The following is a 22620-nucleotide window of genomic DNA, read 5'->3' as shown; positions in this document are numbered from 1 at the left end:
GAGCCACAAGGTGCCCCTAGGTTTGGTTTTTTTTTTTTTTTTTTTTTTTTTTTTAAACTGTTTAATGATCAAAATGACAGTCTGGCATAAAAAAAGAAACCTTCATACCTGTTTGCATCAAATCATAAGGATTATGCAAAAATTGATTTCCTTAAGCAGAAGATATATTGATATTCATTTGGTAGCTGGACATTGTGCTTCCAGTTTGAAAACACTCATGATACAATCAGGCCTAAAGGAGATGCTGCAGGTGGGACTTGATAGATTTCTCATTCATCTTGATTATCTTGTATAGCTCCAAAAAGCCTCAAGTTTTGCTTAGTTGAAAATGCCGCACACTCCTCCCTTCCTCCAAACTTCTCGATAAGTCACAATGTGATGTGTGTAGTTTTCCAGGGTTCCACATTACTGACCCCTCCCTTCCTGAGTGGTCCCGTGCAGAGATACAATACCATGAACTTATAAAAAGATTATGCCACATCCTGTGATTAAAAACAGAAAAAAGAAAATTGGCCCTGACTAATGTTTTGTGCTCATTAGTAAGTCTTGCTTTTCCACGAGGAGATTGTTAATTTTGTTTTTTTTTTTTCTCTCATGTATAATGATTCACTTTTACCAGTACACCTCTTGGTTTTCAACTGAAAGTAAAATTTCCCTATAGTTCAATCAAAGCAGGGGATCTCAAATTCCCTGGAAGACAGACTTTCTAGATTTGATCTCTGCAGCAGTAATGTGCAGAGTAAAAATATCATATTTCTAGCACACAAATGGTGATTTCACTAATTATTTAAATCCAACCTCCAGTTGGCATACACCAGTATGCTCTGGAGATTCTATTCCAACTTATTATTTGCAAACTATGCTCTCTTATGCCAGATAAAATTTGAAATGTCTCCATCAATTTGAATTCAAATAAAGGATATCACTTTCTTTCTCTGATAAATATATTTTTATCACATTAGTATTTAAATATGGATTTAGTCTCTTAGCAAGATGGGACATGTGATAAAATGGAAGGGAAAAAAAGCAAAGATCTGGGAAGGATCTTTAGTTCCCTGAAGGAAGCAATCTCAATCTCATAGTTGGAAGCAAAAGAAAGAAGAAGTACAAATGTACTATTAATACTCCTGAACTACTGAAATACACAAACCAAAATATTAAGAACATGTACAATATGAATACATAAATATTTTATACCGTACACTGGAAAACTAGTTTGAATCAATATTCTAATACAAATCTAATGGTCACTTTTACCCCTGTCTTACATCATCAGGCTTTTTTGTTTAATTCTTATTTGATGGCATCAAAAGGATTTTATCTCACTACACACTGACTTTAACAAATTTCATGCAAACTTAGTAAAACTTGCACCTACTGCACAGAACGTTTAATGTTGCTCTCTCTTGAGTTGAAGCATCTAATTATAGACACAGGGTTTCCAATAAATACTCTAGGAAACTGGCCACAATACAGAGAACATTTTAAAATCTATGTATATTGCGTTATTGTCAGTGAATGCGTACGTGTGTTTGAGATGAGAGTGAAGACACGGTCTGTGAGAGGGCCTCAGTCTCAGCCTGTACAACTACTACTACTAGATATCATTAGAGTTGCTTCATCATTATACATTCATTGTTTCAGTTGAGCTCCTCAATCCCTACATTAGCATAGACATGCTGATGGCATGGCGTTTATGCTCCTACACGATTGCTTAATCCTCTTTCTTGACAACCAATATACCCTCTTTCAATAATGCCCCAGCTAACATTAGGGGATGTGCTAGCGCATTCATAGATTTCCCTTGTTGCCCTGCCCGCTCCTTGGTCTCTGGTCAGCAGTCACCTGCACCATTTCTCCTCCCTTTCCCCTGTTCTGATGACTGCTCTCTTCCACGGTGTAACAATTTGAGTTCTGGACAACCTTCTTGTTCCTGGATGATCCTGACACTGAGTAGATCAGCATTTCCTTGATATTTTGCCAAATAGGTGGGAAACGTTTTAAAATGTCAACTTCTGGACCTGTTGGGAATCCAATCACTCTGTGAGGAGGAAGCCTCTCTGTTGATTAAGAGAATGATATCTGAGTGCTGAGAGAGCTCCAGTCCCCATTATTATTGAGTCCCAGTGGCTACACCACACCCACTTCTGTTAGATTTTTCAGTCTTTCCATCAATTATTTAATGCAATATATATATTTATATATATATATATATTGTAGTATATAGATAATATTTATATATAACATATAATATATATATTATGTAATATATATTTGTTATATATACATTATATATATACTATATAATTATATATATAAATATAATAAAAATCTAATGGTCACTTTTACCCCTGTCTTACATCATCAGGCTTTTTTGTTTAATTCTTATTTGATGACATCAAAAAGATTTTATCTCACTACACCCTGACTTTAACAAATTTCCCTTATTATATATATAATATTTTGGTCCAAACTGGTCTGAATTAGATTTTAATAAATTACAAATAAACTAACATGGCTCTTTTCAGCCAGATGCTAAATAAACTGTGTGTTGATAGGGAACAAGTATTCTTACTGTACCAAAGAGTGAGAAGGTTTTTGTTGTTGTTGTTGTTGTTGTTGTTGTTTGTTTGGGGGCCTTACAAGAGAAATAACAAAACAAAATTAGTAAAATTGAGGCACTATAGGAAATTGCTTAAAAACTTTTAACTTTAGTTAATATAAACTGAAAAAGAAGCAATAAAAATATTCAAGTACAGACACAAAACATCTCAGGTATAGATTATCTAACATGTTTGATTAGATCATTTATTCATCTATAGAATAGGAATTGAGACATACTAAATGTGGATAATGTCCCAGGCACTAAGGGTACATAATATGAGGAGATATGATTGTTTGGAGGCAAATGAGTGAGGGTAAAAGCTGGAAAATACAACAGAAAGATATTGTATAAGTCCAAATACAATGAATGCAGAAGTCAAGTAAAAAACACTGATGACACATTTAGGATTTAGAGTTTACAGAAATGCTGATGAATTAGGCATGCATGAAGTCATCAAGAGAGGGGACGTGATTTTGTTGCAGATTTTTTGTCTCTATGCCTGAATTTGCTGCAACTTCTCAAGTTCCTTTTTTCTTTCCTTCTCAACTATGTAGACTTCATGCATTATGTTTCTTTTGTTTTATTGATTTCTGTAATTGTAACTGCAGAAATCTGCACAAAGTTCTTTATTTCCTACAAACAACAACTTAGCCCTACTATGCATTAGGCTGTGTTGGGTTGTTAGGTTGTAAAATTAGGTAACCCTTGATGGTTAGGTTTTCAATAGGATAGTGATAAATGGGAAGGTAGTCATTTAAGCAAAAACAGTGGAATGTAGTCATAGAAGAATTGTAATAAAAGAATGTTTGCATGCTATGGGGAAAGGACATAGGGAAGATGGTGAGTTCCAATTAGTGTGGGGGCTGTAGAATGATCCTATGGTGGAAAACCAAGGTGAATGGTGTAGGTTTTGAAAAAGTGGAGGGAAGACGCTTCCAGATAGAAGCTCCATATGATTAAAGATATATTGACATAGGGGCGCCTGGGTGGCTCAGTCGGTTGAGCGTCTAACATCGGCTCAGGTCACGATCTCACGGTTCATGAGTTTGCGTCCTGCATTAGGCTGTGTGCTGACAGTTCAGGGCCTAGAGCCTGCTTCGGATTCTGTGTCTCCCTCTCTCTCTGCTCCTCCCCTGCTCACACTCTGTCTCTCTCTCAAAAATAAATACAGATTTAAAAAAAAATTAAATTAAAAAAAACGTGTTGACATAAAAGGGACTGTTAGATCCAGCAAATCTCCCACAGGTCAGTGAAAATGGAGTAGGTTAAGAAAGAATGACAAGAAAGCAGGATAAAACACAAAACTAAAGTTTGTGCTTTCTCAAGTGAATATTGAAGGCCATTAGAGCAAAATGCTTTGTCTTCATCTTCTTCATTGACCTTCTTCTTATTCCATCTATTCTTGAGTTGTTACTAGAGTTGGTAACTGTCCCAAACCTTTTATTTACTTTCTCTCAATTATTCCTCGCAACAACAGAATAGAGGATATTATTTTTCCCTTTCTAAAAACAATACATTTGTGGCTGTATAACAAGCTGAGGGCCACACAACTAAGAAGTGGCAATGATGGGTTTAAAATCTAGGAATATTTTCCCACAACAAATTCTTGTCCACAAATTTTTTGCCCAAAAAATATCACTTCATTTAATTCACTTCTGCCTTCAATCTTTTCCCCATCCCTTTCCTACACACACTTCAAAAAGTAACCTGCACTTCCTTATTGCTTATGTTCTGTTCAATCCAATGTTGATTAAATATTTTACTCATTCTATCATTGATAAAATAACACTTACTAATAACTCATTTTGTAGCACACCTATCTATCGCTGTTTGCCTCTAAACCCATTCTTTATAAAAAGTAAACCATTTGTGTTATAACATTGGTAAACTAATTACTCAAAAGGTATGTTTAATTGGATTTTCTATATTTCATTCCAGTGGTCTCTTTATATTTGTCTTCCCTACTAGACTATCTGCTCCTGAAAGGGGGAACCATGTTTATTTATTTTTTCTTAAATTTCAAGTTTTTGCTAGCATGGTGCCCAACATGTCCTAAATATTCAACCAATACTCATTGGTCTAATAAAAGAGAAAAAGAAAGAATGGTATCTATCATTGCCCACATTTCGAAAAGAATCCGTACATATTCTTGAATTCACTTTTAAACCACCAGCCTATTAGTGCACTGACCCTGTTTAATTTAATTTTGTACCCCAGTCACCTGCTACAGTTGCTCAACAAACATCAGTTAAATTAAAATTAAATTAATGAAAGAAGAGATGAAGATGAATGTAATTTGCATTTTATAAATGTGACGAGTATTTTTATAGCAGAATCATTTTATGGGCCTGAAATCAGAGATTACTTTTAGATTGGTTACCGAACCATTTATGAAGTTGGAAAAAGCAAATCATGAAAAGTCAAGAGCTTTAGCATGACAAGAATGTGAATGTGTTCTCGTAGAATCCTGTGTAAGTGCCTGTAAATCCTATCTCTGCTTGAACTGGGAGAGACTTTGTAGTCCTTCTAATAATTAGATAGAAGAGACTCATTAAAAATATATTAGTGTGAGTCATTGACATGGAGGAAAAAATACCAAAAATACAGCAAATTAAGAAACTAGAATTCATGATCAGTGTGGAAAAGAGAAGTCCAGAAGATAAGGACATGAAACCACATATGTGTTAACATAAAATTCTAAGCAGTCCATCCTTAAAAGTCCTGCAAATATTTTGAAAAGATCAGATAAAACTCTTTGTTTGCAATTTAACCCAAAATAGAGAAATAAAATAAAATACTAAATCTCATCTATACTACCCACAGAACAATAACAAGAACAATAACCAATACACAAATCATAGATTAAAATTATATAGAACACTCTGTGTAGACAGGACAATAAAGAAATAAGCCAAAAGAGGAATTTGTGTAGGAGTACAGCTTCAAACACATTCTCACAGGGGAATGTTTTTTCCCCTAGAAGAGTGATGAGTGAGTGACCAAGAGTGAATTCAGTTTTTTGTTAATTCAAAGTTTAAAAGAAGCCAAAATTTATTATATTGTTGGAGCTTACTTGGTTGTCCAAATTCAATCACACTGTAGTTTCCTCATTCTATATGGAAATGTAACTGTGTGTGTGTGTGTGTGTGTGTGTGTGCCCGTGTGTGTGCATGTGTGTGCGTGTGTATAAACCGAATACAGTTAATATTCTGTTTAATATGTAACAGAGAAGAGAAAATAGAACTTTTGTAAGGAAAATATAATAATGAAGGAAAGTATAGAGATTCCAATGTATATTACCACCTTTACATTTTCACAGCACAGAAAATACTATATCAAAATGACTAAATTATATCTTAAGGAAGATAATTAGAAAAAGAAGATTATTATATTTAATAATTAGTTTTCTTCACATAGACAAAAAGTTTTGGCCACAGAAAGTATCATTAACCACAAATAATAGAATGTTCTTATAATTTCTCCTGCTGAATGACTTTGTTAATTTAGCACTTTATGGATTTCATTATTGGAATCAAATATAAAGAACAGTCTCTGATATATTTATTGTGTTTTGGGGAAATGAAAGTTACTTTAAAAAAATCTCTTCAAGTAAGTTGTAGAATTTTGTAGTAATTTTAGCTGCGCTATATCTCTAGTTCTTGCTGGCCTGTCACAGACCTGAAGTTAAATAAATCCCAAATGACTGGAGCCCTGCAGGCCCATCCCACAGAAACGATGGTAAGATGTATCTATTAATCATATGAGTCCAATTCTGCTTCAGGTATTATGTGGCAGGTGTATGTCAGCAGACCAAAAGCATCCGGCTGACAAGATGCCTTTTAAAATTAAAATGTATTTTTCTTTTTCTTTGAGACTGAATGCAATGTTGTAATTTATTGAATGCAAACTTGAATTCTTATCAAATAGTCAACATTTCTTTTAGTCAAGCTAATTTTTACTTTTTTCCCCAAACATGATGGGAGTAACAATAATCAGTGTAAATTGAAAAGCCCTGGGGCTCTCTATTTTTAAAAAAAAATTATGTGGGTCTCCAAGATCAGCAATAGTGATGTAGCTCCAGTTTTTAAAATAATTCATCAGAACAATATACACCAGGGGAAGTCGCTGATCTTCTTTCCCATAATAATAGTTAAGAGCTCATATATGAAGACTTTTAAACTTTGAAAGAATTTTTCCATAAATTTCTCATCTGGACCCCAAAAAGTCCTGTAGACAGGATGGGAAGATATTATGTTTATCACTTTTACAGAAGGGAACTGGGACTTACATCAGTTAAGGGATATGCCAAGTAGTATGGTCAGCCAGTGGTAGACCATGAACTGAAAGCTGCATCTTGTTTTCATGTTCCTCCCCTGCTCACTCTGTCTCTGTCTCTGTCTCTGTCTCTCAAAAAATTAAATTAACGTTAAAAAAGTTTTTTTAAGTACATGGAGGAAATTTTGAAGAACTGAGGTAAGAGGAAACCATGTAAGAATTGCTGTTCACAAAAGTTAGAAAATTTAGTAGGGAAATACAGTACATATATGTTTGTAGGGAGATAGCAGAGGTTCTGAAATGAATATTCCTGGTTGTATCCTTGTTCTACCACTTAGCAAATGTCTGACCCTGGGTTAGAATTCTTAGGCCTCAGTTTCTTAATCAATCAAATAGGGAGGAAAAAATATTACATATATCACAGGGTGTTCTGAGGAGTCAAAGAGCTATCCCTCTCCCCCACAACACACACACTTTAGAATAGTTCCTGACATATATGATGTGCTTAAAAGATATTTATAATTATTACAGTTTTTAGTGTAATAATGCTTAGTATTTCCACATATTTTTTTATGTTCTAAAACACTTCCAGACTCACTATTTGATTTAATGTGAACGCCTAGAAAAATGGAGGTGAAGTTAGTGTTCTTCAGAGATGCGAGGAAGAGTTGATGTTAGACTATCAAGTTGAAAGTTCAGTCTAGATGCAGAATTCCTTCCTCAAAGGCCCTCAGGTTTTCTCTTAAGACTTTAACTGATTGGATGAGGCCCACCCATATGGTGGGGGGGGGTTAATCTGCTTCATTCAAAGTCTGATGATTAAAATGTTAATAAAATCTGAAACATACCTTCACAGGAACATCTATTGATTGATTGATTGATTGATTGATTGATTTTGAGAGAGCATGAGGAGGTGTGTGAGTGGGGGAGAGGCAGAGAGAGAGGGAGAGAGAGAACCGAAGCAGGCTCCCTGCTGTCAGTGCAGAGCCCCATGGTAACATCTAGACTTGTGTTTGACCAAAACCACATACCATGGCCTAGCCAAGTTGACAAGTAAAATTAATCATCACATGGTATAACCAGAAATGAGGCTAGACTCTCTGCCTTCAGCTCTTATTCTTTTGCTCTCTTCCCTACTGCATTTCTAGAAAGCCAAATTGGTATGCAAATTTGGGCTTTCCTATCATTTCACAAAAACGCTTCTAACAAATTTTTTTCACCTTGACAAAATTCTAAGAAATCTATCAGAGAAGGTCAACGTCACGTGGAAAGGATTTGGAAATTAAAACAGATGACACACACAAATAACTACTAGCAAGGAACTATTATTGATATGCAATTCTCATCTCAAACTTAAAATTTTTAGGGCTATTCATTCTATATTATAGACAAGGAAGTGGATTTTAGGAGAAGTATGATACATGCTCTCAAGCGCACATGGTAAGTCCAAGATTCAAATGCAACAATCTGATTTCAGAGTCTAAGCTCTATCTATTCTATATATATAGATAGATAGATATATAGATAGATAGATAAATATATATATATATATTTTAATTTTTTTTTCAACGTTTATTTATTTTTGGGACAGAGAGAGACAGAGCATGAACGGGGGAGGGGCAGAGAGAGAGGGAGACACAGAATCGGAAACAGGCTCCAGGCTCTGAGCCATCAGCCCAGAGCCTGACGCGGGGCTCGAACTCACAGACCGCGAGATCGTGACCTGGCTGAAGTCGGACGCCCAACCGACTGCGCCACCCAGGTGCCCCGGTTTTATATATATTTTTGAGAGAAAGAGAGAGAGATAGAGCATGAGCAGGGGACGTTGCAGAGAGAGAGGGAGACACAGAATCAGAAACAGGCTCCAGGCTCTGAGCTGTCAGCACAGAGCCGGACATGGGGCTCAAACTCACAAACTGTGAGATCATGACCTGAGCCAAAGCCAGAAGCTCAACCGACTGAGCCACCCAGGCGTCCTTCCTTCATGTACTCTAATCTAAGCAGATGGACTTTTTAACAGGTCTACAGCGAAAATCATAAGCATAGAAGCAATAGAAAGACATTCCACAAGTTCCCTACAGCCTATCAAACAGGACACCTGTACTTTCTTCCCTTCTATAACCAAGCATATACTGTCAGGCCTGTATTTCCAGGCAACCTCTCCAGTATTGACAGTCCTTGGACTCTGAACTACAGTGATATTCCTTCCCTCCCCATATTCCACATCACCACCATTTCCAGGTATACAAATAGTTTCCCTAAACAAACACATTTGCTGACATTTTCCATCTGGAAATAATAATAAAACACTCCCTTCACAGCACATACTATTCTAGCTACTGTCCAAATTCTCTTTTTCTCTTTATAGCAAAACGATTTTAAAAGTTGTTTAGGGGTGCCTGTGTGGCTCAGTCGGTTAAGCATCTGACTCTTGGTTTCAGCTAAGGTCATAATCTCATGGTTTCGTGACTTTGAGCCCCGGATCAGGCTCTGCACACTGACCATGTGGAGACTGCTTGGGATTCACTCTCTCCCTCTCTTTCTGCCCCTACTCTGCTCACAGGGTCTCTGTCTCTCTCAAAACAAAACAAACAAACAAAACAAAAAGTCGTTTAAATTAGCTGTCTCCACTTCTCCTTCCATGTTCCACTGAGCCGATTCCACTATGTTTTTCCCTTCATTTCCTCCCTATCCCTACTCCCCCCACTCCCCCCACCCACAGTCTTTTCTCCACACAGCATCCAGAAAGAGCCTTTTAAAATGTAACTCAGGTTGTATTACTTCTCTTCTAGAAACCCCGCACCCTTAAAGTAAAAGCCAGGATGTTAGCATGGCCCACTTGGTTGGCCCACTTGTGATCTGGCTGTTTTCTTCCTCTCTCTGGCTCACTGTCCTCCAGCCATATTCACCTCCTTACTGCTTCCCAAAGACACCAACCATATTCTGACCATGAGAATTTATATTTGCTGTTTACTCTGCCTTGAATCTTTTTCAGCCAGTTATTTTCATGGCTAACTCCTTTCTTTCTGCTCTCTGCTCAAAGTTGACCTCATCCAAAAGGCCTTTCTTTCCTTACCACTTATCCTAAATAGCAGTCTTCACCCCTCCCTCACAACTCCCTAGCCCCTAAACCACTTCACTTCCTCCATAGGGCTTATAACCATGGGCCAAATCATATACTTATTATTTATTTGCTTATTGTGCCTCTCATACATTTTACAAGCTCTATAAGGAGCTTGACACTTTTTGTTACTACTCTAATCCCAGTACCTAGAATGAGAAGTAGCAGCCAAGTATTTCTTGACTAGAAAAGTGGGTGTATGATTCCCATATCTTGTTCCATGATTCCTGTCAATATGCACAAATCCTGATATTCTTGTACAAATATCTCCTCCTGCTTCAAGAACATTCTACGTGCTATGTTCTCCGCCCTATCCCCGGTCCCATTGACCTTTTTCTCCTTCATGAAGTCTCCCCGTGGTGAGATTCTGCATATGTCAGCTTTTTAAGGTGACAATCAGTGAGAGTTCTTTCTCAATAGCCTCCTAACGCAGTAAAACCACTGTATTCTTTCTGTAGCCCTTGCAATCATTTTATTCACTTGTATGATTACTGTTTTTTTTGTTTGCTTTATTTTTCTATGACATCAAAAGCCGTGGCTTGCTCTGTAAGCACCTATAATTGCATTGATTTTTCTCTATTTTTGCTTGTGTTCAATTTCCTTGATTTTTGGTCTTAATATATATTATATATTTATATGTGTTAATATGTATTATTAATATATTACATATAATAATACATATATTACAATACGTATAAATATATACATAATGCATATATTATAATACATAATACATATATAATACAATATGTAATATATTGTATTACATATAATCAATACATATATTAATATATACATTATTAACATGTTAAAGTGTATATAATATGTATTATATACATTAATGCATACATATGTGTGTGTACACACACACACACACACACACACACACATATATATATATATATATATGCTTGATTTGGATTGAGTTTATTCTTCTTTTATTAATTTCTTAAGGTGAAATCTTAGACCACTGATTTGAGAACTTTCTTCATTTCTAATATGGGAATTTACTGGTATGCAGTTTTATATTACCACCTTTTTAACCCAAAGTCCCACAAATTTTGGTATACAATTGATCCCTGAGTAACACAGGTTTGAACTGTGTGGTCCACTTATACACTGGTTTTCTTCAATAAATACAGTACAGTAATGTATTTTCTCTTCCCTATGATTTTCTTGCTAACATTTTCTTTTCTCTAGCTCACTTTATTGTAAGAACACAGTATATAATGCATATACAGAAAATATGTGTTACTTGCTCGTTAATGTTATTGGTATGGCTTCCAGTCAACAGTAGGCTATTAGTACTAGATTTTTGGAAAGTCAAAAGTGATAAATGGATTTTGTACTGCACAGGGGCTCAGTACCTCTAATCCCCATGTTATTCAAGAGCTTCTTGTATCGTATTTTCATGTTATTTTAGTCAAACATATTTTCTAATATTTCTTGAGGATTAATCTTTTATCCATAGATTATTTAGAGGTACACTGATTAATCTCTAAATGTTTTGGTTTTCTAGATATCTTTGAAAACCTAATTTCTAGTTTAATTCTGTTGTTGTCAGGTGTACTTTGTATGCATTCTTTTAATAAAGTTTGTTTTATGGCCAAGGATATTGATCTTTTGAGCAGACTCAAGTGGTGGTTTATATGGCAGTCAACATGTTCAAAGCAGCCGACATGTTACTAGTGACCTGTTAAGTTCACATGCAGCTCAGGGGTAAGCTGGGGACTTGGGTCAGCTCAGGTGCAGATTTAGCATATCCCATTTTCCGGTTCCTTGCTCCTTCCTCTCCAGACTCTCCAGATCACAGAGGCCTCTTTTCCTGGCGCCTTTGGATGAAAAATTGATATAACTCAAGGTTTTAGCCCCTTGCACTATTGTGTACGTTCATGTAACCGATTTCCCTTTTCCGAGGGAAAGAGCAAGAGAAAAATAGAAACAACAGGGATTTCCCCCTACGTGCTTCAGACCATAGGATCCTTTTTTTCTAGTTTTTCTTGCCAGACAGGATTAGGAGTCAGCATGGCTGCACTGCCATCATCCCTGAGGCAACAACAGTAAGATTTTTAACACTAGGGATTCTTTTAACACTAGGGATTCTTTTCTTTTAACACTAGGGATTTCTTATCTGTGCTGGGGCAGAGATATGAGGAAAACAAGGAATTCCTTCCTACCCTACCCTCAGTACCTCACAGAAGCCTTTGCCCGCCCCGACCCCTGACTTCTGGTTAGAAAGAAATTGTTTCTCTCAGAGTTTTACTGCCTGAGCCTGGGAATGGGATTCTGGGATTCAGCTACCTTCAAGTCAAAGCTGAGATCTATATAGGAGAGAAGAACAGAATACTTATTGTGGTACTTATCATTTGTCGAGATTTGCCATCGCACCCCATTTTGCCTGCTATTATTCACTTTTCAGAGTCCTCCGGTAGCTTCACTATATATTTAGTGTAGAGTTTTTAGTTCTAATCAATGAAGGAAGTAGCATATACTGGGCTAACTCTATCTCCACTGAGATGTGAACCCAGTGTAGAAATTTAATTGATGGAATTCTCTTGATTCAAATATTATTCAGATTAGACCCAATAAAATCACTTAATTCTAGGGGAAAATACTATGGATAAGATGCTTCATTCTCATAATTCGGGGAGTCAAGTCTCATAAACGTAGGATTCAACAGATACCTATCAAAATTTAACAAAGAGTAAACCCATCTTAAAGGCACTGTACAAAAATTTCAATAGAGAGTATATATTTGAATTTTCAGTGCTACTAGCTGTATGACACATAATAAAATACTCCCGCCATAAATTTCCAATGTTACCATCCTATTGCTTCCTTTGCACTCATTCTTTATCCTTTCTACTTAGGCCATTTCTGAAAGGTGCCCTCTAGCCTAATAAAACAGATTAGTCCTATATCAATAATTGGCAAATGCCACCACTTTCATACAAGAAAATAATTGTATGAATGATCATAATTATTTTAAAAATGGCAATCCAAATCATACCAAGCAAGTCTTAGGAAAATGGATACAACAGTGGAATTTAATTAAAGCAAGATCATGAGTTAGAATGAAGATAAATTAACTGGATGTTGTAATTATAATAAATGGTAGAATTATACCTAGGGAGTTTAGAAAAGAGTTTGAAGTGAGAGTCAGAGGTTGTATAATGAGAAAGATCAAATGAAGGAGGGACAGAGTAAGAGAGAGCAGCAATATTATTATGATAATTAATTTGCTTTTACAAAATACAAGACAATAGAGGTAAACAAATACTTTTCTTGGATATGTATGATTGATACCTGAATCCATGGGTGCAAAATTATGAATAAAAAATACAATACATCTCTAAACACTTTGTCGTATGCTCTTGGGTATACATTTAAGAAACTACAAACCATATTAAGGATTACAAGCATAAAGCCATAGCAAACTACATAGTATAACGGAGATCTAAAATAAATGCTTTACTCTCCCAAGGCATCTAAAAAAACTCACATTGGTATATTCAAACTTCTCTGTTACATATTGTCTTCAATCTCAGGATTGAACACACACACACGCACATATTTCTAATATGTATGATTTTTATGAATTATTTACTTATATATATATCTTATTATTTTAAAATTCTTTTATATCTTTATAAAAACTTGGCACCCCTATAAGTTAGCAGCAGAAGTATTATTAAAATGAATGTTTTACAAACGAACTTTGTTATACTGAGAAACATCACCACTTAAATCTTCAATAAAATATATATCTCAGATTAAAAATGTATGACAGAAATTCACTTTTTTATCTGAATTGAACATATATTTAAGTTCAATTTTTAAAAATGCCTATTTCAAAGTGAGAGTTAAATCCCATACATAATTTAATTACAGTTTTAATTATATTCCTCTCAATATTTTCGCTCTCATTGAAGCTGTTCTTCATCATCATTATCATCATCATGAGCTTATTTTGTATGTATACTATTTTCCAGGGTCTTTGATAAACACATCTTTCTCATTTAAGAATGGAAACATGATGAAATAATTTCCCCGTTTCACAAATCAGAAACTGGAGCTTAGAAGGAATGTACTTTTCCCCCATGTTCTGCAGCTTGTGTGTGACTTCCCAGAATACAGCTAAGCCACATCAGACACAGAGCCTAAACTCCTAAATAATAAGCTCTAATCTTTCCAACTAGGAGTCCTTTTTTTTTTTTTTTTGTCTTTTCTGGACTGCTTATATGAAACATCGCTATAAATGTGGAATGGCTTTGTAAATAAGGCATATTTTCCGAGTAAATGTGAAATCATTAGTCTAAATAAAATGACACTTAGGATTTTAGAGCATGTGAACCTATTAGTTTGTCTTAGTTATTTCCATTTCTTTCAATATAACATGTCTGTGCCCATTCATTATTACTGGCAAGATCTACAGAGTGCTTGAGTCACTGCTTTCAGCATACATTTAATAGGGGTTTACAGGAAATACCAAGTAACTATATAGTGAGTAACTGTTTTTCACCTTGAACAAAAGTGAATTGGAACTCTTCCTACCATAGTATTTTTAAAACATCCCTCTTAGGCTAATAAATAAGTGAAATAATTTGTAAACACTTAGCTATTAAATAAAGGTATCCTATATGTGTTGTCAAACAATAACATCAAATTGATGTCTTCATCAGTGTTAGCTACGAAAAGCTATACCTCTGTAGGCTTGATATACTTGATTACCTGTTGAAAAGAGACAGAATGGACTTATTGTCTATGTACCGATATAGAAATATCTTTAAGATATTTTTATTAAGTGAAAAAAACCTAGGCATGTAAGAAGATCTACAGTTTCTAGTTGTGCGTAACAAAGGTTAATGTATAAAATATGTAACATAAATTTGCTCTTATCTGCAAAAGACCACTGAAAGTATCAGTAAGAGAACAATAGAAGTGGTTGTCCATAGGGTGTAAAAGGGGTTAAGGTTTGGACATATCTCCTCAATGTGTCCTCCTAATTAAGCAGTTTCACTAAATAAACACTTTTAGCTTTAGGTCTTGCTATAAATTACAAATCTCCAGTTATTTCTTCCTTGGATTTACTTACCTAATGAATCATTAAAAGCAGTAACTCTGAGTAATTTTGTTAAATCTATATTAATCTTCTTAAACATAATATCATGCAAAGTCACATTTCCCAAAAATGAGAGGATAGAGTCATAGGTTAAGCAACAGAAAAAGTAAAAACTATTAAGCAGCGCTTGCTTAATCTTTCAAAAGTTATAATTATGACACAGAATATAGAAACAGCTCCTATGAAATAATCAAATTCGATAAATGATGCCCGGAAATGCATGTATATGTTTAAGGCTTCAGTATACAAAGTATTCAATATCTATAGACTGACTATATGAGAGCTGGGACTGTGCTTCCCAAATTCCTGTCTTAGGAGAAGTGCCAGTCCATGATGAAGTTTCCACCAAAGCCAGAGAAACAAGGGTGATGATACATAGAAAGTGTTTTAAAAAAATTATATCATTATGATTTGAAAAATTGTGACTAATATTGAAATTGCTACTTCTAATTTTCTTTGATATTTATTTTATGACATATTGGTAACAAATCACTTTTGTTTTTGCTTTTAATGTATAAACCCAGAAAAAATGCAACTTCACGTGACTCTCTGGCTCCTCATTTTTCTAAATGTACAAAATCCCCAAAGTCTAGGAATCACTATCCTGCAGAAATTGTAAAACACCAAACAATGGCAACCAGGAATTATATTCATAATGTGAAAAAGTAATAACCATATTTATGTTCATGTGTAGGTTTGGTTTCAGCTAATTTCCTACTCGAAAATTATATTATTCCCCTGAAATGAAAGTAATTTGAAATCTGGCTCCCATTTTTGCATCAAGGCAAAAAGCACAGGCAGCAAGGACTGGCCTCAGAACCACAAGGTTGCAGGGCTGCACACAAAGCAAAAGAGATTTTCATTCCTGAGCGAATTGGAAGAAGTTTCACTCTAGCAACATCAGAGTAATTTCTGCATTTAAAATGAAAGTGTGAATGATTGCACAAAGAATGGAATGCTTTTGTTCAAAGAAATTATTATTTGATCACAGAATCACAGAAAAGTTAAGCAATTGCTTAAGGAAGGGAAAGAGGGAGGGAGGGAGGGAGGGGAGGAGGGAGGGAGAGAGGAAGGAAGGAAGGAAGGAAGGAAGGAAGGAAGGAAGGAAGGAAGGAAGGAAGGAAGGAAGGAATCTTAAACAGACTAAAGCAGATTATTCTCACCTCTTTTTTCCCTAAGTATTTAAATCAATCCTAAGTAGGAATTGTGATTTACTAACATAAGGGCACTTTATTTAGTTTATTGTTTATTATCGTTTTATCCTGGCTGCTACGAAGTACCCTAGTTGATCTTACTATAATAGTTGGTTCAAAGTACATACATGGGTGGAATATGAAGAGACACGTGGTCTTGTTGAGTTTCATGTCAAAGGCACCATGCCCTACCCTGCCAGCTGTCTAGCCCTCCTCTAGAGAAAGGCCAATTCATGTAGTCATCAGCTCATGTCTCAAGCTGTCCAGCTGGGATGTGAGCAGATTGACAGAAGGATACCTTGTAATTCCCCAGCTGGGAAGGAGGGAAGACTCTTTAAGCTGCTGCATGTGACCCAAAAGTTTCTGGGCTTTCAGTTGATTTTATTGCCTCATTTTGTATAAGCTTTATGAATTTTATTAACATGGCTACACTGAATTCAAATGTTTGGTTCACAGTTTCACTCTGTGACAAAACCAGCTTTAATGAATGAAAAGACAGTGTGTTACAACATGACTGTGTGAAATACTGCATCACGACTTTTTCACTTATATAAACCTCTATTCCACAACCTTGACAATTACATTACTGTTAGTCACTGAAGATGTACAACGCGTTCTGTGTGGGTTCCCAAGGCTGCATATTATGAGGTTAATTTACCAGTGTAATAAATTAATAAATTCTATATATATACTCACACATATATATAAATAGTATTTTATTTATTGTTCTATTTAGTCAGTTGTTTGTCTCAAAAAAGTCCAAATAAAAGAATACAGTCAGCTTTATAGCTAATTCAGGGATTATAATGCAGACAAAATGTTTGTGTCTAGAGTTGGCATGCCAGGTAAGTACAAACAAAACAAAAACCTTTACAAAATGTTTCCTTAACCAGAGCTCTTCCTTTCCAGTTATATCTAATATCAAATTGGCATGATTTATTTGGTGAGATCAAGCATGTCAAATCAGTTATTTTAAAATTTTTGGAAGTTTTGTGACTAATTTTATAGAAAGGCTCTCTACTATATCTCATATACTGTGACCCTGAACAATGTTCAAGCATGATCTATGCCATAAAGTGTACTAATTAGTGGGCTCCTGGGTGGCTCAGTCGGTTGAGCGTCTGACTTCAGCTCAGGTCATGATCTCGCGGTTCGTGGGTTCAAGTCTCATGTCAGGCTCTCTGCTGTCAATGCAGAGCCTGATTCAGATCCTCTGTCTCCCTCACTCTACTCTTCCTCCATCCTGTCTCTCAAAAATAAATAAACATAAAAAAAACTAGAAAAAAATTATACTAATTAGCAACAACATTGGCATGAAGGGATATTGGGGGAAAATTTAATGAAATATTTGGTGTGTATTGTTATTCTTTATTCTTTTCACTCTCTTTTCTTAGCAATGCATTTTCTCCTGATTTTTGTACATTCTGGTGTATGTTTTATTTTACTTTATTTTACTTTATTTTATTTTATTTTATTTTATTTTATTTTATTTTATTTTATTATTTTTTAGCTCTCTCTGGGTTTTGATGTATGCTGAAGATCCAGTGACTATTTCCCTGGGAATTTGAAAGCCACTCAAAGGTTATTATTCACAGTCCACAGGAGAATAACCCATCATTTGCAGTTATTCACACTAGTCTGGAAAGAGATCACGATTCACAAAGTTCCTTTGGGAGAGAACGCTCCCGCCAGCTCCCTTTTTTGAGTAGCCAACAATGTAGAGTCGATTGCTTACTGTTACTTCTCATCCATTAGAATGTATTAAGTAAACTTTTCTCAAGAAGGGGCCAAGCCTCATCTGGTCATGAAGAGAGCAGTGCTTTTTTCCATTAGTCTCTGTGAAATTCTTAATAACATATGGAGTCAGTCCCCTTTGCTTCAACAAGCAAAAAGTTTCACAGAATTGATTTGATAAAAAGGTTCACTGGGTTCATGAAGTTTCTTCTTCTAAAGTGGTCTCACATGCTTATGTGCACAGCTCCACTATTTTATATTTTATTGTTGTACAAATACTTTTCCTGGACAACTTCAAATCCTTTATGGTGAATTTTTGAATGGGTCAACATGTCTTAGACTTCAAAACATTTTAAGAGGACCATTAGAATATTTCACTGTGTTTGAAACCTGTTTTGTAAATGAGAGAAGAAAATTCTCAAACTAAGTTGTAGATGACAGTTGGATATGGCATTATCCTAATCCAAGTAATTTTTTCACACTATGTAATTGTCTGAAATATTTGTGATCTTTTGTAGACCACGGATATCTTTTATTAATTTAATTATTCAGCTGTTTATTCCTTCAACAAATAATTGAGAGTTTATTCCATGTCAATTCCTATGTGTTGCTATGGGAGAAAAGTTTCAAAGGCCATGTGCTCTATTCTCAATGTCCTTTACGCCCTTTGAGGATGAAATAAATAGGGAAACATCTACATATGGCATATTTTTCTTAGGCATCTTGTTCATTAATTTAAACAATAAACCTTGGGCCAAGCACTATACTGGTTACTGTGAACAAATGAATAACCAAGTTTAAATCTAAATAACAAAAACAAATCTTTAAAAAAAGTGATTTTAAGCTATAAAATACAGTGGTTCCCTGATGAGAACATAACTAATTGTGCTCAGTTGTTCTTTTAACCATTTAAAGAAAATATAAACCAGACAGACCAAAGTAAAGGGTACAGGATCAAATGCGGCAGACTAGAACGTGAACTGACCTGAGGACAAGACACTGAGGTGCTATTTGATACTAGCTGCCAAACTTACTTTCTGGTGGTTTCACTACTTCCGCTATTAAGAACATAATAGCAGAAGAGCACATACGGGAACTCATCCAAATTCGATTAATGTTAGATTTTTGGTTGACCAAGCTCACTAGACATTCACTATATGAATATTACTGAATTTTAGTTTATAGTATATAAGCCTAATTAAGATGAACATTATTCTGAGCCTGTATGGAAGATGGAGCAAAATGACATTCTTCATGATGCAAGGACTCAGCTACCAGTGACGGTAGCAGGTCAAAGAACAGAATCAAACTGAGTCTGTGGTTCCTTGGTTCCTATGTTCATTTAGTGTATATTAACCTGGGAATTTATGATATATAATGTTACTAGGAGTGTATGTAAAAATGCTATATCCAAAAGAAACAAAAAAGAAACCAAACAACAAAAAAAGGTAATTTCACTTAAATAGGTTCAATTCAAAGTTAGTGAGGACAACTATTCTTTAACCACTGTGCTGAATAATTTTTTAAATAATCGATGAAGAGACAACCCTAGTGACAGAACAGGAAATGAACACCATGGGAAAATGCTCTTTGATGATTTTTAGTCCTTTCCCATAGGAAATGGGCGCAAGACTTAAATTTGTTTGGAAACATTTGATTAAGAAAAAAATAACATACTCTGTTATTTATACATGTATGCAAAATTGCGTGATTATTTTTGCCAGGCAAGTCTTTATTACGCCTTGCTCCATGGGCTTGAATTTTAATGTGTGGAGAATTAACGGTAGCATCCTTATTATGGGAACTAAACTAAAGGGGGTTTAAATATTTGATCAGTTGGCCAACGGGTATCCTAACAACAATCGCTACTCACAATTGGACTTTAGCCTGGTGTCACTGGAGTTCTGGTCAGCCAGTTCTAATTGGATTTTCTACATAAATCAATTATCAGAGCTTGTTAAGACTGTCAATAGCAGTTCTCCCGCTTACTCTCTTTATCCTGCTCTGGCATTTATGGCCCGTTAAGCTTGTGCTCAAGCAGAGCTGACTGACAGATTCTGATCTTACAGGAGAGATTCACTTATTCAGTCTGCAAAAAAGCAGGAATGGTCTAGTACCTGCAATCAAAACAGTTTAGTTTATTTTCTTTTTTCCCCAAAGAAAATTTCTGCCATAGTATTCAGCTACTGCACAAAAAATCAAGTGCTTTTGAATGAGTAGGGTTGGGCATGAGTTTTGGAGCTTTTGAGCCCTGATACGAATCCAGCTGGTTCTCTTAGATGCTCACTGCAGTTTCTGTTTGTCATCTGTGAAATAAAAGTTCCACATGCCTACCTTTCAGGATTATATTGTATGATTAAAAATATATATAATGCCCAACATTCTACCTTGTATAGTTCTTGCAAAATATATTGATTTCATTTTTATCCCTCTTCAAAGTCTCCAGTCCTCTCTAAATGTATACTCTCCATATTTTTAAGTGGGGGAAATGATGTAGTATCATTAACAGAGAAATGCGGTAGTAATACAGGCCCTGTGATTTAGTCAACAACTTTTCTGACAAAAATCCAGAGCTTCTCCATGTCTTGGAATGGATGTTTTGTTCCCTAATTCCTAAAAGCTTTTCTGCAATGTACTCTTTTTTTGTTTTAAGTTTGTTTATTTATTTTGAGAGAGGGAGAGCAAAACCAGGGGAGGGGCAGAGAGAGGAGAGAGAGAACCCAAAGTAGACTCTACACTGTCAGTGTGGAGCCAGAGGCAGGGTTTGAACTCACAAACCTTGAGATCAGGACCTGAGCCTAACCCAAGAGTCAGACGCTTAACCAACTGAGCCACCTGGTGCCCTTGAATAATGTAGTCTTTATTAAAAATCAATTTTGATAGAAAAGGAAACAACAGGGAAACTATACACACACACACACACACACACACACACACACACACACACACATATTCTTTTCCTGCTTGGACCTTCACTATTTGTTGGATGAGTTAAAATTATTGAATATTTATGAAAAAAATTAAATGTATTCATTAGTAGTTGGAATATATTGGATCTTTATAATCTAACTTTTTAATTCTCTTTTTTCGTCTAAAAAAAAGACTACTCTAAAACTAACTTTTGAGTTAGATTCAAAAGTTTGAGTTGTTCAATAGAAGGATAATGAAAAAAAGTCAATGAAAAGTTAAGATAACACTGGAACAAAAATGATATTGTTAAGAACATTTTAATATATAAAATACAGTCATCCTGCCACTCTAGTTTAACTTCTGGCCATGAAACTAACAAAAAGATGTAACTTAAAGTAAAAAATAGTAAGATTACTATTGTCAAACCTGAAATCATGTCAAGTACTTCACAAAAACTTGTAACACAAAGATTTTTCATTGAAAATGTATGACTTCAAAATTACTACTGACAGCAATAGGAGTTATATAATCATTAGCAAGAGAATAGATGCTGTCGTATTTGTATGATTCATTATGATTCCCAGTTTTGTCAAATACAGCTATCGTAGATATCAAGGTGCTATTAAACCAAAAGTCAGAATTCATTCTGAAATGCATGTTACATTTACATCCGAAACATTTATGTATTTCAGAGACTTGGATTCTCTTCCTTGAAAATGTATTACTACCTCATACTAAAATGTACTTTAATACAATACAGTATGCTTGCTTGGACCTCTAATATTTATTTGCATGCAGGACCCCAGAATATATACCCGATCCAGCTTAAAATATCAAAATACCTAAATATTTTAAGATTTAGAGAGGCAGGATGATGGCTCATATCTGAATGACTTGAACATAATTATTGGTCTTGCTAAGCCTCTCGATTTTCATCTGTAAAATGGTGATATAATCTTACAATATGTGGTAAAAACATACATAAAATGTCTAGAATCATGACTGGTGCTTAGTAGTTGGTAAATAAATTTGTCATGTATTTCTCATATCACTAATAAATGGGAAAAGAAAATCATAGATGAGATTATTTCCATCAATTTTTGCATTAAAGATTTCTAATTCTCTAATTTTATCCCCAGCCATTTCAATTCTGATCTTCAACTAATGTTTTATTGAATGTAAGTGCTTTGGCAATTACCCTTGCCCTAGAACATTTGTATTTTCTTGGCAACCTATGCTTTCTAAAGGATGAAATTGATGTGCTAAATCTCCAGTATTTCTTTCAATATTGACTATACTAATTTTAATTTTTAAATGTTTCCCTTTTAAAGTTATTGGGGAGAAAGCTTCTGTGTTGATACCCCCTCTTAAATGCTGCTTTTTTCCCCCCAGATGTTTGGTGATGACTGGTTGTTCATATTTTAAAATTAACTTCACATTTTAAAGTTAATTTTGAGCAAAATTAATAAGTATTAATCTTTAGTCCAAATGGAAATATTGTTTCCTCCTGTATCTATTTTAAATTCAGTTCTGGTTCTAGGAAGTAACCCCTGATGGCTGTGTCTTCTAGATGTGATAGTTTACTGCCTCTTCTGTTGCTGTGCTGTTTCTGGAGTCACTACTTTACTGCTCTGGACCCAGGTCTGCTCTGCTCAGATAG

This window comes from Neofelis nebulosa, chromosome 1, assembly GCF_028018385.1.
Source record: "Neofelis nebulosa isolate mNeoNeb1 chromosome 1, mNeoNeb1.pri, whole genome shotgun sequence".
Classification (NCBI taxonomy): Eukaryota; Metazoa; Chordata; class Mammalia; order Carnivora; family Felidae; genus Neofelis; species Neofelis nebulosa.
The sequence above is the reverse complement of the archived record's forward strand: the minus strand, read 5'-3'. Positions refer to the sequence as shown.